At 45.4% G+C, this 24,522-nt stretch overlaps 1 protein-coding gene across 4 annotated transcripts in view; it reads right to left on the bottom strand.

Annotated features, from left to right (window-relative positions):
- The window catches only part of LOC138181622 (kinesin-like protein KIF26A), a 260,347-nt gene extending 245,142 nt beyond the window's left edge, over window positions 1–15,205 (bottom strand). For all 4 annotated transcript variants that reach the window (XR_011173549.1, XM_069116612.1, XM_069116614.1 and 1 more), the window contains exon 1: window positions 14,124–15,205. The gene's annotated coding sequence lies outside the window, so the exon portion shown is untranslated. The remainder of the gene's footprint in view (window positions 1–14,123) is intronic.
- Window positions 15,206–24,522: the final 9,317 nt, after the last annotated feature.

The following is a 24,522-nucleotide window of genomic DNA, read 5'->3' on the forward strand; positions in this document are numbered from 1 at the left end:
CGACTTGCAAGATTTTCGAAGGAAAAGTTTGACTGGTAATCGGAATTGGAAAGGCTTGGCCGAAAGTTCCGAAGAGGTATGTATACATAGGTACTCGATGCATATATAGGCGGAGCGTCTAGCACACATTAATCATTCTGTCCCAAAGGCGGCTGCTTGCAATTTCCCAATGAACGTCAGTTCAACAGATTTTTCATCTTCTCCGGCGGTAACAGGGGGGAGAGGTGAAGCGAGGCGCCGGTACGCGAGCATGCTTCGCATACTTTTTGTTCAGCGAGCGCGCGGTCGTGCTCGTTCTCGCGTATTTTCCCTCGTCTTCGGCTCTTTGTTTTCTTCTCGTGGCTCGTCCTTCTGAAACCTGGCCCGCGTTTATCCCAAGCCTCCCTTGTTTCTCCTGGCTCCTCATCGTCGTCGTCTTCTTCTCCGTCTTCTCCTTCTTCCCCTCCTTCTTCTATTCTCTCGTCTTCTACCTTGCAATGCCGTTTTAGTCGACCGCGAAATGGTTAACTCGTAAAAGGCTCTCGCCCACGAGCCACGGCAGCACCACTAGCGGACCGAGAATAATATCGTGTAATAAAGTACGCGAAATATAAGGCGTCGATCGAGGCCAGGATCCCTTCGAAAAGTAATGGCCACACGTGCGAATTATTTTTATTGGCCGATTAACGGCTGCGTATCGATCCACGTAAATTTCCAACGACGTGTAACGCCAACAACGACCCTCTTCTACTTTCCTTCTACCGAATTCGCCCCTCCGGTGTTCGCGACATTGTCACCCCAGGTAGAAACGTGCGCGAACCCATCCGGGGGACATATATCGTCGCAATGCGAGTCATTTATTGTTCGTATCTTATCGGGAAGTCTCCTCTCTCTTTTTGACCCGCACCATGTTGATTTTACCGAAACCGATGGCGAACAGCAAGCAACGTATGTAAGGTATTAATCCTTTTGCTTACGGTGTCCATGGTGTAATAGACGTCGCGTTTCCACGCGGACGTGCAAAAGTCATGATTTGCGAAACAGACGAAAGTGGAGTAATTCCGATTAGTAGGAAAAGCACGGTTCGAAATACGAATAAAAATAACAGAGGGTAGCAAAGGAGAGAGAAACTTCAGTAGGCTATCGTGTTTACGCGGACGTCTAATTTACGCGATTTCCAATTGCAAAGTTGAAAATTCAAACAAGAAGTCATCATCGAGTTAGAATCACCGAGTTTCACAAACCTCCGCGCTGCGAATAACCTGAAATTTTTGCCCGCAGCTTGTTTGACATTCAAGTTCGCAGAGTATTAGTTAATAGCTACTCGAACGCCAAAAAAAAAGAAAACATTGGAGCGCGCTCGGCCCGCTGGGAAAAAAAGTTCCTCGCAGAGAGATTTTTATATTTCCGGCCACATACAACAGAGAGATTTTCCACGATTACTTTAACCATACTCCGTGGTACCTTTCGGGCGATATTTCCGACCGGAAAAGTTCCGATGCGCTTCGTTAATTTAAGAGTATTTCCGGATTTCAAGAAAAACTTCGCAGACAAGGTAAATATTTGATCGGTGCAACCACACGCGCAAACGGATGCCAATAAAACGGTATTGAAACGTTTTCATCGCCGTCCTAGCAATTAAGGTGAAACATTGCCACGCACACACGTGCCCAACCGAACGGGTTGCTATAATTAACGTGAAAGTTGGTCTTGCACATTCGTGCCTAGTGCAGGTAGCCCGTGTTTCTTTGTAGATTAAAAGAGACCGTGTATACAGGAAAGAATTTAGGAAACTCCCTTGGTATTTTCCAGAACGTAGGGAGATGGCCGCTATTTGTTACGGGCGCATCGATTTCCGTGTTTAAACCGAAGCTTTAAAAGATAAGGGCCAGTATGCCAGAATGGGGATGAAGTGGTAAGGTGTCGTCTGCAGACGAGTGGAGAGGTTGTTTTATTGCACGCTTTCTCGCTTCCCTTCCGCTAACGAGGTGGACTCGTAGCGAGATGTAGTACTCCGTTTTATTTGCAGCAAAACGATGATAAACATACGTGTCGACTCGTTTAAAAAGATGGGAAGATATAAAACGACCGATACGCGATTCTCTATCGTCTACGCGAACAGCGTTTATTGTTTTATAAAGAAAAAATTAGATATGGCGAAATGTAACGGAAATACAGCCGTTGTATCTCACGATGAAAATGTTTGAGAACATAAACGGTGCCCGATACACGCCCACTGTTAACCACGCGTTAGCTTTTATCGAATAAACCAATTTCATTGGATCGTACAATTTAATCAACTAAAAGTAATCGAATGCAGAACGTAGCTGCCCGATGACCAACGGGTTGTATTACGTTGAGGCCAATTAAGCGTAATTTAATTATTGCCGGTACGATGTAGTAATTAATATAAGATGCGTATTGCCTGTGGCGCCGAATAATGTCCTTGCTGTTGACGGAACGCGTAACCATAACCACACTACTACCCTGTTGTCCCACGCGTGAAACGATACGCATATTATATTATCGATGCGTTCGAGATCAACGAGGTTTCGAAAAGTTCGAGGAAATGAAAGGCGAGTTTTGCTCTAGAGATTGCCAGTGATGTATACCCGACGTCGCGCGAATGGAAACACGATGGAACGAAGACAGGATGTTTAGATTGAGAGGTTGATCTTTATTGCCTGACGAGTCAGAGGCTCTCAGAACGTTTCTGACGAAGTTAGCGATAGCCAAGTTGAAAGATTCGGTGATTTATCAATCGATAAATCTCGTATACTCGTCGAATTAATAGCTCTCGTATATTTTCATGAAACAAGATCAAATATATTCGTTGATATAATGAAACAGTGTATCGTGAAAATAGAGACTTTTCTCTTGGAGAGATTCAAGCAGCAACGCGAGTATTCCAATCAATTTTATTCCTCTGCCCTCTCTCTCTCTCATCTCCTCCTCCCTTCCGCCCGCCCACTCGTAGCATTGCTTCCCTTCCGTGCACGTTTACCACCCTACGGGTCTCGCAGCGTTGCATCTAATATGAATGCCAACGTCGCGCTATTTATTAAATAAATCAACACCACGTATACGTATAGACGTATGCGCTTGGATAGTTGGATCGTTGGTAGTTGCAGGTTATCGAGAGACGATACTCGAATCATAAATACGGTAGTGTACGTGGCTTCAATAAACCCTCTCTTAGCGAGTTTCAGCCCCCAGCTACGACCTTCTCCGCTTTCAATAAGGCAAGTCCTTTCGACTAGGTTGGTTTTCCCAGGGAAAACGGATATGTAGCGGTGTATATTGACTGCCGGGGTATCCAGAGTGGCTTTCGACGTCGTGTCGAGAAGAACTCAATAGTAGATTCCCTCAATGAATATTCCTTCGATCCGCAATGATATCGGTTGTGCGAACGCAACGCGCATACAAATTCTACGGCGTCATTACGATATTGCCGGTAACACAACGCGCTTCTGATACACTTTTATCCAGGTACCGCGTGCTATCGAATCACTTAGATCGAAGATACCAAACGATCGATTTACGTGGAAAAGCGATCTAAGGTAACGGAAGAAAAATTAATATCGAGTGAACATCCTGCGATACAGAATCCGTATCTCATTGACTTTGCTTGAAACGGTATAGAACGGAGCATGCAGGTAATACACGGCTTAAAATCTTCTCACTCGACGGACAAATTTCCCTCTGATCGACGTTTGATTCACGATATCCGCAAAAAGCTCTTTGCGTGGCAAAGCTGAGGACACTTAATAATACCGACGACTGTAAAGCAGCTGAATCAAGAGTAACGGGAGAATCAAGAAAGACTCTCAGCCTAATCGCCATCTCACCGGAATGGAACGGCATGCCAAACTACGGATGCAATCCTATTTGTACGTTTGAGGACCTAGACGCGTCGTTATAGGTACGTATCGTTTCCATCGGGTTGCGATCGATATTTGAGGGCTTTAAGATCAGAATGGAGATGAGTATATAATAAAAGCAGCAATGCAAAGACTACGTAAACGGCAACGTACGCATTCGAACCGCCCCCTCCTGTGTTCCATACATATGCACGCTATTTTTCCTTCGCGTTTGGCAAACCGCTCGAGAGAAAATGGAAAGAAGTACGATGAAAAAGAGAACAGCTATGGGAGAGGAAAGGAAAATATCTGCTCGGCAGTACCGCCAAATAATAAAAACGAGATTCCCGGAATCAGTATCTGAATCGAGTCTCGCGAGTGTTCCGCGCCTCCCTGAGCGCGGAATAAATTACAGAGGCAAAGTTACGAAAATCCGGAGAACGGAGCTCGATGCGTCGAAAGAGTTGCCGTGTTAACTCGGGCATAACAGGCCGGGATAAGCCAACGGCAAAACAGAGAAAGCGAGAGGAACGAATCCGATGATCAGCAGCGTATAAATAGCTTGACGGGTCCGTAGGATGATAATAATGGTGTCGGAGGATGACTACCGATGATAAAAACCGCGCACGCCCGCCAGCAACCATTCGATTCAATTCCTGAATAGCACGACTGTCTTATTCATTCGTTACGCTATACAACGTAGCAAAGTCTGAAGCGATTTCCCGAATCTCATCCTCTTTTCTTCCCCGCCTTGTTCTCTATTTTTCTCCCTTTTTTTTTTTTTTGTCTCGACTACTCTGATTTACCCACTATTCTCCCTGTGGACAAATTTATTCCAAGATCACGGGTTAAATCTCTAAAGTTTGCCAAGCTCTTGCATCACAACGTCGTATAACTAAGTATTGTCTACGTGAATAACTACTAAGCTGGGTAGAACAAGTTCCAGCTCGATATAGTTATAAATATGCAGTAGACGTATCCATAAAGGATAAATTATAGTTATTATTGAACTATTCACCGATAATTTTTGCCCCGGAGAATAGTTTCTTTAATTAGGTTCTCGTGGATTTTCGACTTTTCATCGTTCGACAAATTTCAAAAAAATATTCGATCGAACGCATCGCCCCTAGACGACGCTTTGTATATTCCGTAACATGTTAAATCTACTCAGGAGAATTTCGGAAGACATTCAATATTGACCCAAGCAATAGTTTACCCTGCATGGGATGATCGTTAGCCGTACGCAAACGAGTATCGCCTTGCCTGCACGGATGCATTAGGGTGGAGCTTAAATTGGCGTCGTTTCTATTCTATTATTAACGGAAACATCGAACGACAGCGTGCAAATATACGATTCGGTTTCCGATAGAGGAGAAAGGCCGGTATAAAAGCATCATTACTGCAACAGGCGTTCATCGGTTTAGTGTATAATTACTTCTTTCTCTCTCTCTCTTTCTCTCTCTCTCTCGATCTAGTAACCAAACCCTCATTTTCGTATCTAAACCACCAATTACAGCCCAATTCGATATGTCTCATTGGGAAATATTGTAACGAAACCTGTTATTAACGAGCGTTACGCTTTATTCGCCATTTACGTAACTAATCAACTCTGCTTTTTCCGCAACTTCCCACAAGACGAAACAAATTCGTTAGTTTCCACCAAACATGAACAGGTCGTAACAAATATACGATGCAAAAAGTTTGAAAAATTACGTCGCGGATAACTATGCAAAAGGTGAAAATGAATATACTTCGCGTATATGCCATGGAGAAAGGACATCTTCCTTTTGATCTCGACTGTGCGACCACCATTCTGTTCCTGCAAACGATTTCGTTCCGAACTTGGGACAGACCGTTTGATCGTATTAAGCCAAGCTTTAACGAGCGGAACGAATCATCGATCGTCCTTCTAATCCAAAGTCGCACGGAATTCACACAAGCAAAGAGTCAGAATTAAACGTGAGGCAGATCACGCGTGTCAGCATCGTTCTCTCAGTTCCGTAAAATGATTCTCAGCACGATTTTAGAAGTTGGTCAGTGATCGAATGAAATACGGGATTCCCGGTCCCCCAGGAACCACGTGGGGCCACGTGGCGGCGTAACGCGTGCGAGTGAAATTCGAACGAGGAATACTGGTTGCCCTCTCGCCCACATACTTCGGAATTCTATATACGTCTCCGGGAGTGCAGCCAATGATCCTCGAGGTAAAGGAACTTCGTTGACCTTGACAGTATTTAAAATGAAAATATTTGCAAAGTCAGGTGTCCCCGTGCACAAATCTACGCGATGATAACGACTGGATATTCATCAATTCCTGCCCCCCCCCTTTTTTTTTCTTTTTTGCGAACCGTGATCAGTCTCGTCGACAGGATGGAAATCGAAAATTCGTCCGAAACAGCAGATAGAATATTTCAGGTTGGCGGAAAGTATTGATTTTTCGTCGATGTCACGGGTGCAACGGCGAAACTCGTGTAAAGTTGTGTCTCGCATCGGTGTCGTCGATATTTACGTGCCGCGGCTACATTGATTTTAGATTGCACAGGTGAGCACGTAACTGCGTAAATAATGAGACTCACCCACGCAGAACGATGTTTTATTCATCATCGATCGGTTGAAGCTACAGGCAGGATGCAAAACTTTTAATTCCCCATAAAATCCCGCGATCGTCCGGAAGCAATAGCGTGTACCGAGCTTAACGGACCCTCGATATTCGTATCTGTTACCGAGGTGCACATTTATTACTCCTCAAGAAGATTCCGCGAGGATGGCTGCCGTTCGCGAATCAGAAACACTTCTGCCGGTTATTACTCGTTAGATGAAAGCGGCCCGTCGTTGTCCAACTAACAGCGACTAAATGCCAACGAATCGAAATGCAATTGCAATCGTAATATCTATCTGACCGTTTGCAGCCTGCTACCCGCCACGGACCGGCAATAATTTCTCGTTTGTCCTCGGCACAGCGAAACGATCGGGATTCTTTTCGTGTTTCTCGTTTGCCTCTTCGATCTCGGTGTCGAGTAATATCGAAACAAGCTGTTTCTGACTCCTCGAAAACAGCCGATTCGTACAGGTTGAAATTGCACGAGAATCGGCGATATTTCGCGCTAATTGATATTGTACTATCAGAGACCGTGTCCCCCTTTTTCCCGCGATTATCCGACGTGATCGCAACGACATTGAAAAACATCAAATATTGCTTGCGATCGACTATTAAATTCGTCTCGTCAACGAAGAATGATAATAAGAGGCTCGGTCTAATGCCTGTCCATTCTATCGTTCTCCGTTTATCCTCGACAAAACGAGAACGACAAAACCCAAAGAGAATATTAAGCCTAGGATCTGCGTAACGCGGTAACAAAGAAACTTTGGTTAGACCTCCCTCGGGTTCTAGACCTGTTTCCATCCAGGCTCTTTCTTTTTTCGTCCACACGTGACGAGGATTTCAGTAGCGTGACAAACACGAGTGCCATAAAACCAGGCACATTCGCTTACGTAACAAATCGCTGAATCGATCGAAGCGACTCGCCCCTCGTTCGCAGAAACGGATCGCTCGTTCCGTACACGCGTTCAAAACATTTCCAGCCACGTGACCAATTTTACGAACGAATTGCGGCTCGTGCCTTCCCTCTGTCCTTAGGAGGTCCAACAAAGGTAAAACGTGTTTTGTTAGTCGGCTTGGCATTCGGTGCAATTAGCGAACCCGAAGGAACAACGCGAGGTCGGTGGCGCGCGACGAGAGAAAGAGCGCACCGCTCACGAATCAAATTTCATTTGGTAGAATCGCGTCTTTCTGGCGCGCAACCCGAACATACAAAGTGGTCGTGGCGGCGTTGTTCAACCGGACACCCCCAGGCAGAGAAAAATCTGAATTATGTTATTTCTCGGGTAAATCAAACGAGATCAAAGGGATTGAAACGGCACGGTAATTTAGTAGCAATTTAAATTTAAATCAGGGAGCTGACCCCTGACCGTGTTCGCCAGCAAGATCTATGTTATTGAAATTTTTTTCCTCTATCCTCGTTCTATGCGCGTCGTCCTTTGAACAATAGGGTTACCGGCTCTCGGATAGAACGCAAGCAAGCAAGCAGACAAGAGACGTCCGAGACAGGATATAGAGGGCGAAAGTCGAGCATATCCTCAGGGGGGGCGTACTACACTCAATGTACGATGCACCAAAGTGGTAATGATTCCCTCACGGGTCGTAACGGTTTGCTCGAGCCGGACTGCATTTCCTGCTTGTTCCACGAAACGATTCAGACGCATAACTTCCGTTCACTCGCCGACCGCAAGGTCAGAGGTGAGCGCCGTGCATAACGTCGACGTCGGTCCGCCTGGACTAACTTTCGACATTATTCGCGTTACTAGTCCCGACTCTGTACGTCGGACCGTTATTATTCTCCTATCCCTTCCCCCCTGTTTCCCGACCAGTTCGCCGTTGCCTGTTTTTGCGCGACCTCGTAACAAATTGTCTCGCTACGTCAACCAATTCGATACCACGAAGAAGAAAAAAGGAAAACACAATACCGATCCTATACGGTAAGCGACATCGATCACCGCTGCAAGGAGTTTCAGAGATTCGAGCCTCTTTTTCTCTCGTCCATTGGATTAAAAGCGAAGACAAATGTACGTTTGATTTTACGCTGTGCCGAAACGGAAGTTTCATTGGATGGGATAAATCTTCCATTGGACGAGACCTTCGTGCGACTCGCGTTTCGTGGCTGAGCGATACAAGAGAGAAGTAGCGCGGATAGCGAGTATAGGAACCCTTCCGAGGGAAAAGAATCACCTCGAAGGCTCATTGGCGGGTGGCGAGTGGAAAGTGGCTCTTAAGGTGCATACAGAACAGAGAGGTCGTACGGTTCCATTCGTCTAAGTGGAAGCCCGAACAAGAAGGATCGTCGCCATTGGTTTCCTTCGAGCAGTCTAGCTTAACGCCGGCTTAACAAATTCCTGTTGGAATGGTTTCAGTATGCACGCCAGGCGTGCACGGGCGACGAGCCACGACGCGTGTGTCACTGAATCGAGGAGACATAAAGGCATGGCACGGTGAGGACGAGCGATACGGATTTAGGTCCCCAGGCCGCGCATACACCGGAAGGAAAGAGAAACAGAACGCGTGGGAGAAAACGAGAGGCCTTGCTGGTCGTCAAAGAGAGGCTAAGACGCGTTGCACCTTGAACGAGCGATGAACGGCTCGTTGACCAACACTCGGTCCATCGTCGAGAGGTCTATAATGCTCGTAACACCCTCTTCAGAAACGCCAAGCGCCTTATTCACGTGGAGCCCCATGAAAGCTCATAATATCCAGGAGCAACAAGGGCGCTTGCGCACGCGCGACCACGAGACGTCCAGACTCTCTCTCTTCCACGGCCATAATTACGAGACGTTAATTACGCGATGAATGCACCCGCGGCATAGGAGAGCCGCGTCACTCGAGAGCGGTGAGCTTTCAAGGGTAATGCAGCAGCCACTCAGGTACACCAGATGGTGTCGATTCGTCGGAGTTCGCTCTTTTATTCACGCACGAGTGTTATTCTGCCTCGTGTTGCAGTGCAACAATAAGAATCGCATCTGCCTAATCGTCCGTTACCGATACGAACTGCCAATTCTCCTCCGAAATCGTCTTCCTTTTCCCAACACGAAACTCACGGTACTTACTTTCTTTCCTCTAGGTAGTTTGGTTTTTATTTTGGAGGAAAAATCTTAACCGTACGGCAGCAGTAACGTTAACGATGGTAATATCAATTTGTAAAACGAGAGTATCCCGGAGCATTAGGATTACGAGGCCATTCGATCTTTGACGCGAGCTCGAAGATTGCGGTTTCTGCGGCATCGATTTCTGCACGCAGCTACTCGCCAAGCTAACTCGCGCTCTTAATTAGCAACAAACATAATTTGAGTTGTATTGCGAACCGTAAATCAACGATTCGCAAAGTGGCTCGAGGTCGGTGACCCCAACAGCTCGCGCAGATTCGAGCAAAGAAATCCAGCTCGAGGGCGCTCGATCGCGCACCAACCAATATTCAAACTGGCTCTAGAATTTACGGTATTCCTTTTCCTCGTGTTTTCTCACCCCTCCAATCTATTCCGCTCTACTTCGTTCTAGTTACCACTTTTCATCACCTTGATGCTCGACTGTAACCTGCGTAAACCTCTACGGCGAGATGAATCGGGAAAACATCCGACAGCGTAAACGTTTAACGGGATAACGGTTGAAATGTAAATATAAAATGAATCGCTGAATCTGTCCTCTCGTGAAACTGCGTATGATTAACAGCGGACAAATTTAACGACGCGAAAGCCATACGTGACACGGTAATCGCGTGTAGCTGAGGTAAAATAACTGCGAAATTCAAGCGGATCAAGGATTTCGAATTGACTCGATGGTTCGCCGTAAGGTTTAGGCAACGTCACGGTGATAAAGTAAATCGCGCGTTTCCGCGCTCCATTTCGTCCTAGGATATTACCGTTGATATTTTATCTGGATTTATGCGACGATAAACGACGAAAGAAAACGAGCCGGGTGATGCTTAACGTTTCTCGTGAAATATCATTGTTCTAGTGGCCGATAAGATTCTATTACTTTTATTGTTAGTGATACACGTGACCGGCGCCATTCTGCCAAGGCCCTCCGCAAATTTATAGCCGATGCATGATTTATCGAGCAGCTCGGCAATTAAATCGCAGTTTATATTAAGCCAGTCTGCGAAACCCATAAAGGGTTATTACCGTTGGAGATAAACCAATAGGAGGGGACCCAGTTCTCGGCAAACGTATAGGACAAGCCATCGTTTGCAGTTAAATTAAGCGAAATTGCGCACAGGAAAATGAATAATTATCGGGTCTGGAAATACGAGAGACACCAAACTGTCTAACCTTTTCGTCGTAAACTGTATCGCGCAATGACCTCGAAGGATTTCAACGTCAACTTTTACTCGCATTTTCTCCTACTCTTCCCATTTCGGTCGGTTTCGTTCCTTCTCAAACGTATTTTTGAAGATATAGAGGCAAACTCCTTTATTGTCAGTCCGTGCTATTGTTGAAATCCAGGAGCAATATCTTCCGAGGATTCATTGTCCGGTCGAAAAGGTCTCGCTAAGTTCGGTAATTATCATTGAATGAAACGACGAATGAGACCCACAGACGCTAGAATTTGTCACCGAGACGTTGAGTAATTTTCAAAAACTTTGCTATCTTTGAGAAGCTGCACTTGGTGCACCTCGAATACGGGTCCACTATGTTACAATCGGAACGCCCTCATCGAGGAAATTTAAACCGAATCCTTGTCCTTTATAGTTAAATATATTGGCTTTTAGCTTGATCGATTTTACGCGCGTATACGCCACCACGTTCGTTGGTTCGTTCGATACCAAATAAATAAACAAAAGGGTATAGGCAAGCATTTTTATCGAAATCTTTTATCCGCGATGTACAAAGTTATCCCCTAGGGGGAGCCAGGCTTACGATGAATACAAAACTGCGGGACAAAAGTCCGTTCCGAAAGAAACTTTCATTTATACCAGACGCCATTCGAAAGAGACAAACTGCTAAGAGTAAGAACATGAAAACGCACACGCGTACCTACCCACGATGCCAAGTTTTACGAGCGTCCGTGAACCCCAACGAAAAGCTCCGTGGATAGGTCACGAACATGAACGAACAACATACGGAACGTGAACCCTAGACAGGTCGACAGCTGTAGCGACACTCGTAACGCTAAACCAAATCGAATTGGAAGGAGAAAGGGAAAACTGCGACGGAAGGAGCGAGAACCCAACTTACAATTAGTTGGCTTTCTCGTGTTCGATGTCGTACATGTCGATGCTTTTATTTACAGGAGAAATTAGCAGAATTTGGCCTGCTTGTAACGATGAACCACGGGGAGGAGACAGAATCGAAATGTTCCCTATACCAAACGATCCGAGCCAACGCCATCACTTAGCCGACCATCGACAAACCCCATGAGCCAAAGTCAATAGCTAATATTGCCCGTTTAGATCGAGGTCGGACGAGCACAGAGAATGCTCCTCGTTCAAAATGAAACTTCCCTTCGCCGCCCCCCTGGTCATCTAATTCACCGTCTCGCTCCCGCTCTTGTCTGCATTCTGTCTGTCTACCTAGTTCAGGCGAATGTTATTCAAACGACTGTCGCTGGTCTCCGTTCCAGCCGTTCGCGTTTCCCCGACTCTCCCTTCCGCCGTCGGTAATTAGTTATAAACATTGGCGCCATTGACGCGACCGAGCCAATATTGTTTTATACGTAATAGAGTTCGGACACGAGGGTGAAAGACAAGCGCCGCGTCCCTCCGTTTGGTTAAACGGTCACGCATCGACCGTCTGAGCTTATTCATTCATGCGTCTGATTGCCAAATATATCGTGTTCCTATGGATTCACGATGCGCACGAATTTTCCTTTGTGATTTCGGATTCTCGCGCGATTCATAGATTCTCCATGAGACGTCTCGAAATGTCCAAGGAGATGTGGTTCGCACGAAGAATACAACAACTCTAATTCCACGACGTCTGGCGGTTCCCTTTGAGCGTTCCTCGTCTAGGTGGGAACGCACGAACTGGGAATTCTGTTTTTCTTGGCCTCTCATCTCTTATGCACTTATATCTCGGCGAGGCCGATCGTCGCCCAAGGAAAAGGAAGCGTACGGGAGACAAGCTATTTGTCTCTGGCTCCGTCTTGTACCACTGTTTCCCATCGGAACGACCTATACATCCTCGTGAGCGTTCTGTGTTTGCGAACCTTCCTTCCTTCGATAAACGCGAAGATCACAAAAATACCTTGCCCCAATGGGGCGCGACAATTCATCGTACACCGTATCGCGATGTATGCCTCTTCCTTCGCCGGATTTCCCCCGCTGTTTTTGTTCCTTTGCCGTTCCCACCGTGCGTACTGGTTCGCTCTATTAGTCTCTATCGTCGAATAATTATATCCTTGGATATTAACCACCGCCCCACCGGTATTGTTCCCCATGTATCTCGACGTAAAAATCGCGTTCGTGACGCGTACCTATACATATAACAGCGTGGAGGAAACGGCGAGGGGTCGGAGATGGAGCGCGCGCGCGCACACACACCCGCCACCACGACAATAGCGGAAATAGCTACTGATTCGAAATCCCTTGTGCACTCGACATTAATTCTCGCTACTCGGCGAGTCCCTTTTAAGAAGAAAAAACAACGACCGATCGACGAGCGGCAGAGAAGAGAATGAGCAACGGAGAACAGGAGAGGTGGTGAAAGAAGAAAGGCATGTGTAAAGATAGTGAATATACGAAGCAACGGATGCTAACCCGCAATACTTCTCTCAAGTGGCTGCACTTTCAAAGACGGCGCTAAGTGTCGCAACTATCCCTTCCAATATTGGTATATAGCAACGTTAAGCGATTGCAAAACTTGTAGCGGCTATTACGGCCACTGTTCTTTTAAAAACGTCTCTATCTGAGAGGTACGATGGTATGCAAAAATCTCATTGTAAATCTTTGTGTTTCAATGTAGAAACTGGTAATTTATACAGTGATTCTCCTTACAATTTAATGGATACGTTTCGCGTTATATCTTTTTAAAATTACTGGCTTCCTCATACGTGCATAATCAAAAATCAAGTACAGCATTCCCGGAATAAAATTATCACGCGTCATATATATATATATATATATACATATATATATACAGGGTGTATATATCTATATACAGGACCATTGGTAACTGGTGGTACAAGCGGAAAGGGGGTGATTCTACGCAAAAAAAGAAGTCGAAAATATAGAATAAAAATTTTTTGTTTGAGGCTTCGTTTTCGAGAAAATCGACTTTGAATTTTCGCTCGGTACGCGCGCACTTTATCACGTTTCGTTATAACGGATCTCACTGTAGATCGTTGTCTCGATGGAAAAATTTAAAAAAAAGAAAAAAAATAAAAAAAAATTTTTTATTGTATATTTTCGACTTCTTTTTTCGCGTAGAATCACCCCCTTTACGCTTGTACCACCAGTTACCAATGACCCTGTATATAAAGCTCTACTATCTATATAATCTACTCTAATATAATCTGTCTAGTCTAATATATATATATATATATACACGCGAATACGTTGACATATATATATAAAGATTTACCGTCTATATAATCGTTTCAAGCTCGAAAATATTTGGAACGAGAAATAAAGAAGCGAGCGACAAGTTCGATCACGATGACGTTCGTCATTGAAAATATACCGCGCGATATAAATTACGAATGTAACGTTAATAATTGAATTATTTAAATCGGAGACTCACCAGTTGCAGGCGAACGATACAGCTATTCGTTGCAAGCGAACGTCACTCTCCGATACTTCATCGTTGTCCGTGGGTTTCGTTTCGATGCACCTGTTCGATCGCACTTAGCCGTCACACTTCATACACAACCGTCAAATTCCTGTTGCGCCCCCTTCCGCGTCATCACCGCCAGATAAGGACCAGCGATCGTCGACACGAAAGGTCGAAAAATATTTTCTGCCGATTTCTTCCTTCGATCAGGACCGGCCCTTTGTTGCGGCTCCCACGATATAACCGGTTCCACTGGCGTATTCTCGAATTCGCGATCGTGAATTCTACGAAATTCTTTACGCCCGAGGAAAAAAGTGATCACAGCCTTCTCTACACGGGGGGGACGGTCAGTTCTCATTTACAAGGACCGACGACGCATCGGCGAGAATGCTTCGTGACACTCGCGTATTATTCACTCGCCACGATTATCCACGCCCGAAATAACGTAACCGCCCTTTCTCTCGAACTTGATGTAACGCGTAACGAAAAGCACGTGGCAAAGAAACGATTCACAATGAAATCACGACTCGAGGTACTTTCACGGTGAGAAGCGCGCCATTCGTTCGTATACGACCGAATTTATCGGCGTTGAATCGCACACTGGAAACGACCTTCGAAAGAATGCGCGATACCGATGACGCTTCTTCGCTTTTGTTTACCTTTCACAACGAACGAGAAGCAACTGCGACATAATGGTACAATGTCGACCCGCCTGTCACCGACGAAATTCCACGAATTCGCGCGATTAGACGATCACTAAGGTCGCCCTACGATTTCCATTGCGATTATCGCGCTCGAGTTTCGAGAAATACATCGAGTACCGGGCCGGTCTCGAACTCCGCTGTCAACTTCACGTCGCTGCGATCGCCGTCGCAAATCGTTCGTTTCGTCATCTCGCGATGGCGCGTTTCTTTAAAAAGAAAACGACAATCTCGAAGACAGACGTAAATCACGATAGCGATATATCGTATGTTGATCACCACGGTCGCGAGGCACGTTGCACAGTGCCGCGTTAATCGAGATTTCGCGGGCTCCTCCTGTGGTGTTAGAAGAGCGCGAATGCACACGGGATGCGCGCGTCCCGGCGGCTGCGCGTGCACTGCCCGCGCTGTTCCCGTGCCGATGCCCCCCCCCTCCACATTCTCCTCGTCGTCTTCTTCTGTAGGAACGAACGTATACGGGACCCCATATCTCTTTCTCATTCTCTCTCTATATTCTCCCCTCTAGCCCTCGCTGTTTCCCTTCCTCTCGTCGACTCGTCCTTCTCTGTCTCTCTTCTCCAACTGGAGATCCCCTTTAAGTATGTACCACTACCGAGAGTCAATCCCTACTCTGGTCAGCGTAAATAGCGTATGGAGAGTCGTACGTACCTGGACATTGTCCTTGGATACGATGATATTCCTATAAACAGAAGGAGAGATTTCGTTCTTTTGCCTCGTTTATTATTAGCTTGATTACCAGCCGTAGTACGGCTGCAATCGTACAGGACGTTTGGTGTTTTCTGCATGACTACGGTCACCGAAGCGTCGTGGCCGTAACTTTTTTCGCTTATTAAGAGGCTGCACCAGGGACCTCGAGCGGAGACTGTATGTAAAACGTAAAGTAAGAGGGTATTGAATTTTAAGCGAAACAGTTCAACTATAATATAACGTGAAATTGAACTTTTCTTCCACCATACGAACGACTGGGTGGATTTCAATAAATTCCGACAACAGATAGATACATGCATTTTTCGATAATAAATATATCTTCGTATAGAAGGAACCAGTTATTCAACCTTGTTGCGATATATAATTTTAATATAATATACGTCGAAACAGTCCGGAAGGTTGAAATAAATTTTAAGCGAAAGAATTTTTGATCAACCGTAATGAAACGAATTCGAATCTGTCTGAATTTCACGCTTCATCGGTTTACCATCTGCATTAATATTAATTACCTTATTTAGGGACCTTGACAAACTACCCTCGGAGTCCCTCTCTCAATGTCGTCGGCTTTTCGTCTGTACCCCAACCCAGACAACTTGACACGCGTTCTTACACGTACATTCCTGCATAAAAGCGAGTGCGTGTGCGATACGAGGCTCGAGCCTCACCAAGCGTATGACGCCTCTCGAAATGTACATCTTATCACTACCCTCTATGAATTCTAAATTAATTTTCATGACGTTCAAAATCGGCGGGGTTCATCCTTCGTGCCGTCGCGTCACGGATAATATAAAATTGTATTCGATTGAATTTCAACGGAGGGTCTTTCGATTTGATTGCTCCTTACACGAGATAATATATTGCAGTGTCAAGAACAGCCGGATGGATAGAAAGATAGCGTAGAATCTCTTGGTCTTCGCGTAGGAGCGAAAGTGTGGCTCGATATATCTCCATCATCGAAAACTCGGTGTGAACGAGACTTTAAAGACTCGACGATTCGCGATATGCGTACATGTTATAAGATGCATGACCAGGTAGTACGAGAGTAGCTCGGATGTTCCTACATAAGTATATATCGAGTATCGAACGTGGCCTTAGGTGATACTACACGAACTAGTGTAACAAAGAGAACCAACACCAAGTAGAAAGAGCAGACAAACGGAGGAACAGAAAAGAAAACGATTGAGATTGAATTATGGCTTGCGGTTTAAACGTTGGATTCAAATCGATCCCATATATCACATTACCCGGCACCTTTATTCTGCTTTCTACGACCGCAAAACGTACCCCTTTTCTCGACCTGCCCATTGTTTCATTCTCTCTCTCTCTCTCTCTCTCTCTCTCTCTCTCTCTCTCTCTCTCAAGTTAGTCCTGATGCGTGCAACATTGTACAACAAGCGCACGATCAGCTGTACCGCTCTTTCCGATCTCGTTCTACGCCCACGCGATCGATTCTCAATCGATCCACACCCTTAATTCACCAATATCGAACGGTCTTTTACTCTTTTCCAATGGGAAACCATTTATCAATGTAACGTCGATCGCAAAAGTAAGCTTTTAACGCGACGACAACGCGCGCAGAAGGCGAATCGAAAATTTGTTCATTGCAACTAACGAACAGACGACGCCACTTTATGTTACCCATGTTTTTCCTCGCCATTAGTACCGACTAAAAAGCATAAACAACGAGCACGCCGGCATTACATTGCCGCCGCTACCTTTTAGCCGAGCTTACGATAATTTTCTCGTGTTTACGGTCGGCAGAGTATCGCGTCGCTTTTTCCCTGGCACGAGGTAAAAAAACACTGCTCGGAATGGCGCTATGCTAGGACGAAGGATACGAGATTGGAAACGCCGGCGCCACACTTACAATTCCCTTGTGCTATGTATACACCACCAGGCGATCCCGCACAAATTCAGCTGCTGTGTAAAACAAGTGGACTTCGTTAACGCCCGAGGGGAAGAATCAATTAAAATCAACGTTCGAAGATCGCGACGCAAGAAATTAGAATGTTGCCAACCTCCCGCGTGCGACATTGCTCGGATAAAGTATCTTTATTTATACGTTTTCTTTTTTCTAATAAGATTCGTTTCGTCCCCTATCCGACTAAGTACGAACCGATTCTCCGATCCATCGCCATCTCTTATACAAGCGTTATCTCTTAATGATACATACAGTTTCTGCACACGATGCATTCTCGCGTTCGTGCATCCAGTCACGGCACATTTAAACGAGTTTCGTTACGGAGATTGTCCAGTTGTCATCCCGTTGCTTTGCAGCGGTAAAGTCCATACGAAACTCATCGTACTTGTGAAGATAAAATTGTTTCGTAACCTGTAAACTCCGAAAAAAGGAGCGTCTTCATTTTTCTTCGACGCAAACGTATATGAAAGTTCAAGTAAAATACGAAGAAAATAAAAAGGAAATCTAAAACCGTCTAAACAGTCGAATATCTTATAGTCGGGTGAGAGCATGGGATTGGCGTCAAACACTTGAGAAAAGGGGTTGAGAAACGGACGGATTGAATCCCTTGGATCAACTCGAGCTTCTCTTTCGTAAAAATTATGTGCCACTTCGTCCCCCCTACATTGCACATAATAAACGCGGCAAAAGCCGCTCCGCCGTGTCACGATTTCTTGGTACTTTTACACGCACGTCGTCAAGAAGTCAAGAGGAGACTGCGGGTCGAAACGAATACCGGTGCCGTGCACTTTCAGCCTGTCATTAATGACGATAATTTCCATTCCGCTGTTATAAACTCGGGCGAATTTGCACGACGTGAATATTACATGTCGGTTCTTCGAATACGGACAATAATTATGGATGGTGGCTCACTTTGCCCCAGTAAACGCCCGTTTATTTAAAGGGTGAACGCAGAAAAGAAAATCCGCAGGGCGAAAGTTTTTGTCTCGCGGCGGTATAATGACGCGGAAGGAGAAAATGTAACGAGACTATGCGACTGGCGGTGGCCATTGGTGTTCTTCGTTCGTGCCAGTCCATTCGTCGGATTATTGAAGTTGCAAACGATGCGTCGCCGCAGAAGAAATGCTTCTACGTTGTTTTCCGTGACGACGTCTGAGAAAAAGGAGTCGCCGTGAGAAGCGAACGACTCCCAGACGAACAAGAGTATGCATGTTCGCCATTACAAGATTCTTCCAATCGTCGACGGTTCGTGGAATCTCACGGTCGCGAGAAAAATCTTGACTTCCCTGTTGGACAGACAAAACGTTAAACACGAGGTTGAGTATTCTAGGCAACGTGTCGTCTGTCGTCTTTGAATGCGAGGCTTTTGATCAAAGTAATAGTTACCGTACCTACGATCAAACGATAACGTTTCACGAGGATCGTACAACGTCCGATTCGCTAATTTCCTTGGCACCTGATAGGGTTATACGTTGACGAGATTGTGCAAGCTCGATCAATCTCCTATAGGTAGACATAAGTCGGAGCATTACGTAAGAGCAGCACAAAGCTGCCTGATGGAGGTGGAAAGGGGTAAGGGTGGCACAGGTCGCTTTTGTTTGGTTGGAGTGCATGCGTTTCACTGGTAGCAGCGGTAGCGGTAGCAGCAGCCAGCAACAGCAGAGAGAGAGAAAGAGTGAGGGTGGCTGGGATCTATACGTGTGCGTGCTTCACCGAGCCACATCGTCCACGCACCCCCTAACGCACCCCAGGCGAAAAGCACAGAGTTCAAGTGTACGTATATATACACACGTATACAGACGCATTTAATAAGAATACGCGCCAGAGCAGACAGTCGGTGCGACGGTGCAGCGCTAACATTTTATTTATCAGCGCTGATGGCTTTTCCGTTCTTGCAAGGGTCGTCGTTCTTTTTTTTTTCGAGAAAGCTGAAAGAAAGAACCCGCTGCTCCTCGCACAATCGAGAACACCCGTTACGACTACAACTCGGAAGGCACCGAGTTCCTTACACCGTTCTCGATTCGTACTTGCGTCTGCGATATTCGCGTATTTCACGATCGTGCATCTAACGCCCATACGTATGTATATCGGAGATATCTAAATCCGCGTTTCTATCATTTGTTCGTAGCTGGCAGCATTTTTCCAAAGCAACGTTCAGCAGGATGACGTCGTTTCTTCGCAACCGTGATAAATGAATTCGCGATTTCGAATATCTAACAACGTTAAAACTGTCGAGCAACGTGTCTATGATAACGGTCGCGACTAACATTTTTTCAACAACGAAGCAAAGGTGAACGTTGAAACTTCTCTGGACAAAAAGAAGTTGAACGCTATCACGATCTTCTAGCAATCATGTCAGAACCGCGTATGAAGCTACAGTCATCCACTGATATTTCCTACTCTCGTGATATACCCACCTCGGTGCTCGGAACAGTGAAAAATATTGTCAAGGCGGCGTTGAAATATTACATCGTGTCAAGCCGCAAGAATTGCTGCGCCGTGCCGCCGACGATAATCTACCGCTGGCCGCGTGCTCGCGACCGACAATTCCTATTACTCGCGTGAGGAAAATACGACCGGGATGACAATGAAGTTCGCGACAGGTGGAATACCTCTCCATACCAAAAGGAATGATTATCGCTTAAATTTAAAAATTCTCCACGTGTACACGACACGAATTCCTACGTTCGGACAATATTTCACCGTGTGACATAGCTGTTTCGCTACCACCGTAAAAACAGGACGTGCCTACTTGACCGCTGCCATCGTGCACTTTTCCTTTGGCAGATTCATTCAAAATTAAATCTTTTCCCCTGGCTAGTTGAAAAGTTAATCGAGTATCCGTAATATTCTAATTCGCGACCAGAACATTTCGGAAGTTTCGTGTTCATGGTGATCAATGTTCCCTCTCTGATTCTTTTGTCAGACGGTCAGTGTCAGTTGCGTGGATCGCGTGAAAGGCATGAGACAAGGAGAAAAGTTACGGAGAATGAAAGTTCAAGCGTGATCGAGAGAAAGAGAAGAAAGAAAACGAGCAGCCGCTTAATTAACTCGCTCACGGTGTCTAGCGAACAGCTAAAACGTTACCGCGATCGGGCCGCGATGTCCAAACACGACTGGAAATCCTGGCGTCCGTCCAACGGGAGTGTCCAAATCATTACACTCTCGTAAGCACGAATTTGTCGTCTCGGCTTGAACGACTCTAACACGCGGATTTTATTTGGAATGGTCGCGCGGTCGGAATAAATCGACTCATCGCGCTACTTTATTCGCAATGTAAATTTTCAAGCATGTTGTAAGCAATAAATTCGTTGTGATTTATGAATGCCGTCCGATAAATAAGCTCTTATTTTTCTCGTTAAGAAGCTCGTAAAGCATTGAAAGTTTTGACCGAGATATGGAAATAGGAGATAAAAGGGAAGCGGCAGGGCGAGCTTATTATTCCTGTTTCATATTTCATTGGTTTACATCGGTTTACCTATCAGATTGGATATACATTTTAGCCGCAATCGGTCTACCCACTCGTCTGCCTCTTTTATTTTAATAACGAACTATTAACGGATTTCTCCTCACTCTTTGCTCCCTCCTCGTAGCATCGGTGATCAGAGTCTCTCACCCTTATACACCCTCTTCGTTGGGGCTCCGCTTTGAAGTGAACGGTCGGCGATTGTAAAACTTTATCGCAAAAGAGAAAACAGGAATTATTACAAGCCCGGTCTCATCCCGCCGCGTGATTTCCCTTAGACATTATTATTATTCCCAGAGTACGTATTTCAACGAGCTCACGTTTCAATCGCCTCGGCTCAGGATTTCCAGTCTCCTCGAATCTATTTGATCATTTAACGAGAAACCGATTCCCGGTCGGTCGATCGTTCATTGATTTTGATACAAAGCTACGCGTGTTTCGCCGTCTTTAATCGTGGTTATCGCGCGTTTATCACGACACGCGGTAATACGTGAACGGCCTCGACGTGACTGCCTTTGATGCGTAGCTGGAATTCATGGCATTTGATCTGAATTAGTGCGCTTTCCAACGCCGTGCCGTCCAATTTCTGTTGCTGCTATTCATCGCGCTTTCGAGCACGTTGCTCTCATAGATAAGTACGTCGCGATAAACTTCGAATATCAACCTGGCGATCGTTGTTAATTTATCGCGTCGAAGCATGCCGCTTTACCGCGTACTCACAATTCGTTCCTTCAACGTGGTTTCTTCTAAATAACGATAATAATAATGAAAGAGGACAAGAAACGATAAGAAGGTAGTAACTTGTTTGCGCTCTTTGTGCGTTCCGGTTGAAGAGCAATAGTGATACGACAGCGAGATGCTAAATTAAGGCATGACATAAGGAATGATACGTTAATTCGTGAATCATGTGCTTCCTAGCTTTCTCGATAAAAATTTGATGTTTTTCGCAACTAAGCTGCAACTAGTCGAGGATATTAGTAGATATTCGTCACGTTCACAGAAATATACAAGATTTTACGATACATCTGTTAAAAATATGTATAAGAAGATTTCGCACGTATCCGTCAGATCGAGCACGACTTCCGGCAGAGTTAAAACGCTTGACCGATTTTACAATCTTGCTATATCGCAAAGACTACTATAACAACCCCTTTAACTCGTAAGACGCGTCTTGTCTGCGGCTCATACAAATCTTTCTCAGGGTACTTTATCTCAAAGACGACATCGCTCACTAGTCACGGGAAATGGCTCTCGCAATCTTTTCCGTGAATGCCGGTTGCGAGTCCGCTCGACATTCACAGGATATTAAATGAAAACATTGGACCGTTTTCTAGTAGACGGAACTACCTAATATTTGCCAAGAACGATATCGCAAAGGAACCATCAGCAGACACAGGTTCTTTTCTTTCTTGGTTGGTTGCTTGCTTACTCGCGAGCTGGTCGCAGTGCCTACTTCCATCGAGGCTAACTTATACCCTGGTTAAACGTGAAAACCCGGAGACGAGAAGCAGAAGATCTGGAAGGAGGCACGTGAAATCGTATAAGACCGAGATACGCCTTAAAATAATCTTGCCATTTCGCTGGTACGCGCTGCATAATGCCACAGACAGCCGCGGTACGCTCGACTCGAGCCGAATAAACCCAGAGATGAGTAGATTTTATCGCTATCAATTTACAATACGGCCCTCCACGACCACACCGCGACAGGTTTTACGACCCCGTTTTGGTCAACTAACACAAAACGGATCTTATCGACCGCACCCCGATTGTTTGCTCAAATAGAGAAGCAATTTTATAGTTTATACACCGCCGCAAGCCGAAATGAATGTTTTCATTCCCCTCGAATTACCGAAACATCCCGAACCCTTTATTTTTTTTTATATTTATTTCTTTTCTCTTTGTGTTTTTCCTAGTGTTTTTCCGCTTTTGTTTCCGTATTCAAAAACGTCGATTGGAAATTTTACGCGTAACAGATTAGCACAACTTTGTCCTCGCAAACCATCGAGAGGTCGAAACAATGGACAACGCGGAATCGAATATTCTAGCGAAATTTTATAACAGTACCGGTCCGTTTATCGCCGCTTTTTCGAGCATGACCATTGGGAAGAGACTCGTAATCGAGCGCGAACGATGATCCGGCAAACCATCATCGCATTTACGGATTGAATATCAAGACTCATCATCGGCGATCAATAGCCAACAAAATACCATGGCGCTGCATCGATGCAGATAAACAACAAACGGTTACTCTGATTCACCAACGCGATATAATGTTTCGTTGTTGTTTCACGTTGTATCATTAACGGAAGATAATTATCCGGTAAAGTGTCCCGTTACGTTTGACGCGGCCGTGACATCCTGGCTGTTCGCGGAACCTTGGGAATTGCAGCTAAACGAAACGGTCGATTCGTCGAACCTTAATGATCTCGATGAATCGTTCCGTGTCGGGTTCTCACACAGAACAAAATATTTCTTTGATATTTCGTTAATTATTTTTCGCACTTTGTGGAACGTGGTACGCACCAAGATTTCCGGTGTACTCGCACGCGAGGTTTCCCTGTAAGTCGAGTGGCTCCGTACTCGGTTCAGGGAAGATTATCGGTGTTAACGATGCCATTCTGATGATAGGGTACGTGTACGGCGAGTCTACGCGACTAAAGCACCGTTAGTGCGTATGTTGGCACGTACGGTTACGTGTAATTAAATCGGCGTCGGGTCCACCCCGCACGCTCTTACCCGTTTATTAATTAACGCGTTTCGTAGGAAATTATTACCATGCGATAAAATCCGTCTGGGTTTTATTCGTTGGTTATTTTCATTCATTCCCGATCGCGAAAGTAATTAATTACAATCATTATCCAATATCCAGTGTATTTCGGGTAAGTTTATTGCAGGCGACGCCGACAACTTTCCAACGAGTACATTCGACGTTTTTTCAACGAAGCTGGATTTAATCGCGAGAGCCGACTAATGGACTGCAACCTTCGCAATAATCGAACTCCTCCTTTCTCCGCGTTTTGTTATGACACGTGTGAATCATCGGCGATACAGTTTTCGTCGCACAGAGACTGACCGAGGACGTGGATTGGGAAGACGCATTGCTGTTGCAAATATCGAGAAGTTTCTCGATCGATCCCGGTACCGTGGGTTTAAATCTTCCGCCGAGAGCGCGGGCTCCACGAAGAATAGCCTTTTGGATTGCCTTCTCCGCTTCTTTTCGCTCGTATTTCATGCACTCGATCTCCTTCCGCAATTGGTACACCTACAAATAGGATATTTTATTGTCGTGCAAAGGTTGACGCATCGTACCGATTGACTGATTATTCGAATAACTTTGCGAACGAAACCCTTAAGCAGCAGAGAGTGGATTCATAGTCAACGATATTCTACACGGATGAACGAATCAATTCGTAATTCACTGACAACGAATTATTCGTAAGAAGTCAGTCAACCGGTCGATCCGCGCGAAAATTATATCCCACTTCGCTTTCCAATTTTTGAATTCGATTGCTCTCGCATTTTGGACAAGATCTCGGCGGGCTTGTACGCTCT

This window comes from Bombus flavifrons, chromosome 7 (assembly GCF_040668555.2).
Source record: "Bombus flavifrons isolate JBK064 chromosome 7, iyBomFlav1_principal, whole genome shotgun sequence".
Lineage (NCBI taxonomy): Eukaryota > Metazoa > Arthropoda > Insecta > Hymenoptera > Apidae > Bombus > Bombus flavifrons.